We start from the raw sequence: 8,270 nt of genomic DNA, 5'->3' as shown, positions 1-8,270 counted from the left end.
TGCACATAATACAGTAAAGGCTAAGAAACAATTTTGGACCCACCCGATGGTACTCCTAGGTAAAAGGCTCAAGTGAAAGCTCAATTTGGTCTATTTGGAGATAGTGCTAATCTTGATGCAATATAGATGCACGGTCTGCATGGAACGTACCAAATGCTTAGAAATTAATTTGGACACACCCAATAGAACTCCTTGATGACGTGTGTCATATGGAATCTCGCTTTGGTGTGCTTAGAGATAGTATTAGTTTCGGTGCAAGATATGTGCACAGTTTGCGCCTAATGCACCAAAGTCTAAGAAAACATTTGGAAGCACCTGTTGGTACTCCTAGATGAAGAGGCTCAAGTGGAGGCTCGGTTCGGTCTGTTTAGAGATAGTGCTAGTCTTGATGCAAGATAGGTGCACGATTTGCGTAGAACATACCATATGCATGGAAATCAATTTGGATGCACCCGATGGAACTCCTTGATGACGTGTGTCATTTGGAATCTTGCTTTGGTCCATTTGGAGACATTGTTAGTTTCGGTGCAAGATAGGTGCACAGTTTGCACCTAATGCACCATTGTCTAAGAAACCGTTTTGGGTGCACTTGTTGGTACTCCTAGGTGAAGGGGCTCAAGTGGATGCTCGGTTCAGTCTGTTTGGAGATAGTGTTAATCTTGATGCAAGATAGATGCATGGTTTGCATGGAACATACGATATGCTCAGAAATCAATTAGGACGCACCTGATATAACTCATTGATGATTTGTGTCATATGGAATCTTGCTTCGGTTCGTTTAGAGACTGTTTGTTTTGGTAGAAGATAGGTGCACGGTTTACGCCTAATGCACAATAGGCTAAGAAACCATTTTAGACGCACCCGATGGTACTCGTAGTTGAAGAGGCTCAAGTGGAGGCCGATTTGGTCTATTCGGATATAGTGCTAATCTTGATGCAAGATAGTTGCACAGTTTGCATGCAACGTACCATATGTTAAGAAATCAATTTGGACGCATCCAATGGAACTCCTAGATGATGTGTGTCATATGGAATCTTGCTTCGGTCTGTTTGGAGACAATGTTAGTTTGTGCCTAATGCACCATAGTCTAAGAAATCATTTTTGACACACATGTTTGTACTCCTAGATGAAGAGGCTCAAGTGGAAGCTCGGTTCGGTCTATTTGGAGATAGTGCTAATCTGGATGCAAGATAGGTGCACGGTTTGCATGGAACATACGATATGCTTGGAAATCAATTTGGATGCACCCGATGGAACTCCTTGATGACGTGTGTCATATGGAATCTCGCTTTGGTCTATTTAGAAACAGTGTTAGTTTCGGTGCAAGATATGTGCATGGTTTGCGCCTAACGCACCGTAGTCTAAGAAACCATTTTGGATGCACCTGTTGGTACTTCGGTGAAGAGGCTCAAGTGAAAGCTCAGTTTGATCTGTTTAGAGATAGTGCTAATCTTGATGCAACATAGGTGCATGTTTTGCAAGGAACATACCATATGCTTAGAAATCAATTTAGACGCGCCCAATGGAACTCCTTGATGACGTGTGTCATATGGAATCTTGCTTCGGTCTGTTTGTAGACATTGTAAGTTTTATTGCAAGATAGGTGCACAGTTTGCGCCTAATGCACCATAGTCTAAGAAACCATTTTGGACGCACTATTTGGTACTGCTTGGTGAAGAGGCTCAAGTGGAAGCTTGGTTCGGTCAGTTTGGAGATAGTGCTAATCCTTAAGCAAGGTAGGGGCATGGTTTACATGGAACATACCATATGCTTGGAAATCAATTTGGATGCACCCGATGGACCTCCTTGATGACGTGTGTCATATGGAATCTCGATTCGGTCCATTTGGAGACATTGTTAGTTTCGGTGCAAGATAGGTGCACAGTTTGCACCTAATGCACCATAGTCTAAGAAACCGTTTTGGACGCACTTGTTGGTACTCCTAGTTGAAGGAGCTCAAGTGGATGCTCGGTTCGGTCTATTTGGAGATAGTGCTAATCTTGATGGAAGATAGGTGCACGGTTTGCATGGAACAACCAAATGCTTGGAAAATAGTCTCGACACACATGATGGAACTCCTAGATGATGTGTGTCATACGAAATCTTGCTTCGGTCTGTTTGGAGACAGTGTTAGTTTCGGTGCAAGATAGGTGCAAGGTTTGCATATAATGCAGCATGGGCTAAGAAAACATTTTGGACGCACCCGATGGTACTCCTTGGTAAAAGGCTCAAGTAAAAGCTCAGTTTGGTCTATTTGGAGATAGTGCTAATCTTGATGCAAGATAGATGCACGGTCTGTATGGAACGTACCATATGCTTAGAAATTAATTTGGACACACCCGATAGAACTCCTTGATGACGTGTGTCATATGGAATCTCGCTTTGGTGTGCTTAGAGACAGTATTAGTTTCGGTGCAAGATATGTGCACGGTTTGCGTCTAATGCACCAAAGTCTAAGAAACCATTTTGGAAGCACCTGTTGGTACTCCTAGGTGAAGAGGCTCAAGTGGAGGCTCGGTTCAGTCTGTTTAAAGATAGTGCTAATCTTGACGCAAGATAGGTGCACCATATGCTCAGAAATCAATTTGGACACACTAGATGGAACTCCTAGATGACATATGTCATATGGAATCTCACTTCGGTCCGTTTAGAGACAGTGTTAGTTTCAGTGCAAGATAGGTGCACAGTTTGCACCTAATGCACCATAGGATAAGAAACCATTTTGGACGCACCCGATGGTACTCCTAGGTCAAGGGGCTCAAGTGAAAGCTCGGTTTGGTCTGTTTGGAGATAGTGCTAATCTTGATGCAAGATAGATGCACGGTTTGCACGGAACATACGATATGGTTAGAAATCAATTAGGACGCACCTGATATAATCCTTGATGATGTTTGTCATATGGAATCTTGCTTCGGTTCGTTTAGAGATAGTGTTAGTTTTGGTAGAAGATATCTGCACGGTTTACGCCTAATGCACAATAGGCTAAGAAACCATTTTAGACGCAACCGATGGTACTTGTAGATGAAGAGGCTCAAGTGGAGGCTCGATTTGGTCTGTTCGGATATAGTGCTAATCTTGATGCAAGATAGTTGCACAGTTTGCATGGAACGTACCATATGTTATGAAATCAATTTGGACGCACCCAATTGGACTCCTAGATGACGTGTGTCATATGGAATCTCTCTTCGGTCTGTTTGGAGACAATGTTTGTTTCGATGGAAGATAGGTGCATAGTTTGTGCCTAATGCACCAAAGTCTAAGAAACCATTTTTGACGCCCCTGTTTGTACTCCTAGATGAAGAGGCTCAAGTGGAACCTCGGTTCGGTCTGTTTGGAGATAGTGCTAATCTTGATGCAAGATAGGTGCATGGTTTGCATGGAACATACCATATGCTTGGAAATCAATTTGGATGCACCCGAGGAACTCCTTGATGACGTGTGTCATATGGAATCTCTCTTTGGTCGTTTAGAAATAGTGTTAGTTTCGTTGGAAGATATGTGCATGGTTTGCGCCTAATGCACCATAGTCTAAGAAACCATTTTGGAAGCACCTGTTGGTACTTCGTTGAAGAGGGTCAAGTGGAAGATCGATTTGATCTGTTTGGAGATAGTGCTAATCTTGATGCAAGATAGATGCACGGTGTGCATGGAACGTACCATAAGCTTAGAAATTAATTTGGACACACCCGATAGAACTCCTTCATGACCTGTGTCATATGAAATCTCGCTTTGGTGTGCTTAGAGACAGTATTAGTTTCGGTGCAAGATATGTGCATGGTTTGTGCCTAATGCACCAAAGTCTGAGAAACCATTTTGGAAGCACCTGTTTGTACTCCTAGGTGAAGAGGCTCAAGTGGAGGCTCGGTTCGGTCTGTTCAGAGATAGTGCTAATCTTGATGCAAGATAGGTGCACGATTTGCATGGAACATACCATATGCTCAGAAATCAATTTGGATGCACCAGATGGAACTCCAAGATGACATGTGTCATATGGAATCTCACATCGGTCCATTTAGAGATAGTGTTAGTTTCAGTGCAAGATATGTGCACGGTTTTTACCTAATGCACCATAGGATAAGAAACCATTTTGGACGCACCCGATGGTACTCCTAGGTCAAGGTGCACAAGTGAAAGCTCGGTTTGGTCTGTTTGGAGATAGTGCTAATCTTGATGCAAGATAGATGCACGGTTTCCATGGAACATACAATATGCTCAGAAATCAATTAGGACACACTTGATATAACTCCTTGATGATTTGTGTGTCATATGGAATCTTGCTTCGGTTCGTTTAGAGACTGTTAGTTTTGGTGGAAGATATGTGCACAGTTTATGCCTAATGCACCATAGGCTAAGAAACCATTTTAGACGCATCCGATGGTACTTCGTTGAAGAGGGTCAAGTGGAAGCTCGGTTTGATCTGTTTGGAGATAGTGCTAATCTTGATGCAAGATAGTTGCACAGTTTGCATGGAACATACCATATGTTAAGAAATCAATTTGGACGCACCCAATAGAACTCCTAGATGACGTGTGTCATATGGAATCTCTCTTTGGTCTGTTTGGAGACAATGTTAGTTTCGGTGCAAGATAGGTGCATAGGTTGTGCCTAATGCACCATAGTCTAAGAAACCATTTTGGATGCACTATTTGGTACTCCTAGGTGAAGAGGCTCAAGTGGAAGCTTGGTTCGGTCAGTTTGGAGATAGTGCTAATCCTTATGCACGGTAGCTGCATGGTTTGCATGGAACATACCATATGCTTGGAAATCAATTTGGATGCACCCGATGGAACTCCTTGATGACGTGTGTCATATGGAATCTCTCTTTGGTCTGTTTGGAAATAGTGTTAGTTTTGGTGCTAAATATGTGCATGGTTTGCGCCTAATGCACCATAGTCTAAGAAACCATTTTGGAAGCACCTGTTGGTACTCCTAGGTGAAGAGGCTCAAGTGGAGGCTCGGTTCGGTCTGTTTAGAGATAGTGCTAATCTTGATGTAAGATAGGTGCACGATTTGCATGGAATATACCATATGCTCAAAAATCAATTTGGATGCACCAGATGGAACTCCTAGATGACATGTGTCATATGGAATCTCACTTCGGTTCGTTTAGAGACATTGTTAGTTTCGGTGCAAGATAGGTGCACGGTTTGCACCTAATGCACCATAGGATAAGAAACCATTTTGGACGCACTCGATGGTACTCCTAGGTCAAGGGGCTCAAGTGAAAGCTCAGTTTGGTCTGTTTGGAGATAGTGCTAATCTTGATACAAGATAGATGCACGGTTTGCATGGAACATACGATATGCTTAGAAATCAATTAAGACGCACCTGATATAAATCCTTGATGATTTGTGTCATATGGAATCTTGGTAGAAGATATGCGCACGGTTTACGCCTAATGCACCATAGGTTAAGAAACCATTTTAGAAGCACCCGATGGTACTCATAATTGAAGAGGCTCAAGTGGAGGCTCCATTTGGTCTGTTCGGATATAGTGCTAATCTTGATGCAAGATAGTTGCACAGTTTGCATGGAACGTACCATATGTTAAGAAATCAATTTGGACGCACCCAATGGAACTCCTGGATGATGTGTGTCATATGAAATCTCGCTTCGGTCTGTATGGAGACAATATTTTCGGCGAAAGATAGGTGCATAGTTTGTGCCTAATGCACCATAGGCTAAGAAACCATTTTGGAAGCACCTGTTGGTACTTCGATGAAGAGGCTCAAGTGGAAGCTCGGTTTGATCTATTTGGAGATAGTGCTAATCTTGTTGCAAGATAGGTGCATGATTTGCAAGGAACATACCATATGCTTAGAAATCAATTTGGACGCACCCAATGGAACTCCTACATGACGTGTCTCATATGGAATCTTGCTTCGGTCCGTTTGTAGACATTGTAAGTTTTAGTGCAAGATAGGTGCACATTTTGCGCCTAATGCACCATAGTCTAAGAAACCATTTTGGACGCACTATTTGGTACTCCTGGGTGAAGAGGTTCAAGTGGAAGCTTGGTTCGGTCAGTTTGGAGATAGTGCTAATCCTTATGCAAGGTAGGTGCATGGTTTGCATGGAACATACCATATGCTTGGAAATAAATTTGGATGCACCCGATGGAACTCGTTGATGACGTGTGTCATTTGGAATCTCGCTTCGGTCCATTTGGAGACATTGTTAGTTTCGGTGCAAGATATGTACACTGTTTGCACCTAATGCACCTTAGTCTAAGAAACCATTTTGGACGCACTTGTTGGTACTCCTATGTGAAGGGGCTCAAGTGGATGCTCGGTTCAGTCTGTTTGGAGATAGTGCTAATCTTGATGCAAGATAGATGCACGGTTTGCATGGAACATACGATATGCTTAGAAATCAATTAGGACGCACCTGATATAACTCCTTGATGATTTGTGTCATATGGAATCTTGCTTCGGTTTGTTTAGAGATAGTGTTAGATTTGGTAGAAGATATGTGCACGGTTTACGCCTAATGCACCATAGGCAAAGAAACCATTTTAGACGCACCCGATGGTACTCGTAGTGGAGGCTCGATTTGGTCTGTTCGGATATAGTGCTAACCTTGATGCAAGATAGTTGCACAGTTTGCATGCAACATACCATATGTTAAGAAATCATTTTGGACGCATCCAAAGGAACTCCTAGATGACGTGTGCCATATGGAATCTCGCTTCAGTCTGTTTGGAGACAATGTTAGTTTCGGAGCAAGATAGGTGCATAGTTTGTGCCTATTGCACCATAGTCTAAGAAACCATTTTTGACACACTTGTTTGTACTCCTAGATGAAGAGGCTCAAGTGGAAGCTCGATTCGGTCTGTTTGGAGATAGTGCTAATCTTGATGCAAGATAGGTGCACGGTTTGCATGGAACATACCATATGCTTGGAAATCAATTTGGATGCACCCGATGGAACTCCTTGATGACGTGTGTCGTATGGAATCTCGCTTTGGTCTGTTTAGAAATAGTGTTAGTTTTGGTGCAAGATATGTGCATGGTATGCGCCTAATGCACCATACTCTAAGAAACCATTTTGGAAGCACCTGTTGGTACTTCGGTGAAGAGGCTCAAGTGGAAGCTCGGTTTGATCTATTTGGAGATAGTGCTAATCTTGATGCAAGACAGGTGCATGATTTGCAAGGAACATACCATATGCTTAGAAATCAATTTGGACGCACCCAATGGAACTCCTAGATGACGTGTGTCATATGGAATCTTGCTTCGGTCCGTTTGTAGACATTGTAAGCTTTAGTGCAAGATACGTGCACAGTTTGCGCCTAATGCACCATAGTCTAAGAAACCATTTTGGACGCACTATTTGGTACTCCTGGGTGAAGAGGCTCAAGTGGAAGCTTGGTTCGGTCATTTTGGAGATAGTGCTAATCATTATGCAAGGTAGGTGCATGGTTTGCATGGAACATACCATATGCTTGGAAATCAATTTGGATGCACCCGATGGAACTCCTTGATGACGTGTGTGTCATATGGAATCTCGCTTCGGTCCATTTGGAGACATTGTTAGTTTCGGTGCAAGATAGGTGCACAGTTTTCACCTATTGCACCATAGTCTAAGAAACCATTTTGGACGCACTGTTGGTACTCCTAGGTGAACGGGCTAAAGTGGATGCTCGGTTCGGTCAGTGTGCAGATAGTGCTAATCTTGATGCAAGATAGATGCACGGTTTGCATGGAACATACCAAATGCTTGGAAAACAATCTGGACATACATGATGGAACTCCTAGATGACGTGTGTCATACGAAATCTTGCTTTGGTCTGTTTGGAGACAGTGTTAGTTTCAGTGCAAGATAGGTGCAAGATTTGCACATAATGCAGCATAGGCTAAGAAACCATTTTCGACGCACCTAATGGTACTCCTAGATAAAAGGCTCAAGTGAAAGCTCGGTTTGGTCTATTTGGAGAAAGTGCTAATCTTGATGCAAGATAGATGCATGTTCTGCATGGAACGTACCATATGCTTAGAAATTAATTTGGACACACCCAATAGAACTCCTTGATGACGTGCGTCATATGGAATCTCGCTTTGGTGTCCTTAGAGACAGTATTAGTTTCGGTGCAAGATATGTGCACAGTTTGCGCCTAATGCACCAAAGTCTAAGAAACCATTTTGGAAGCACCTGTTGGTACTCCTAGGTGAAGAGGCTCAAGTGGAGGCTCGGTTCGGTCTGTTTAGAGATAGTGCTAATCTTGATGCAAGATAGGTGCACCATATGCTCAGAAATCAATTTGGACGCAC

Source organism: Sorghum bicolor, chromosome 2 (assembly GCF_000003195.3).
Source record: "Sorghum bicolor cultivar BTx623 chromosome 2, Sorghum_bicolor_NCBIv3, whole genome shotgun sequence".
NCBI classification, from domain to species: domain Eukaryota; kingdom Viridiplantae; phylum Streptophyta; class Magnoliopsida; order Poales; family Poaceae; genus Sorghum; species Sorghum bicolor.
This window is presented reverse-complemented; position numbering follows the sequence as displayed.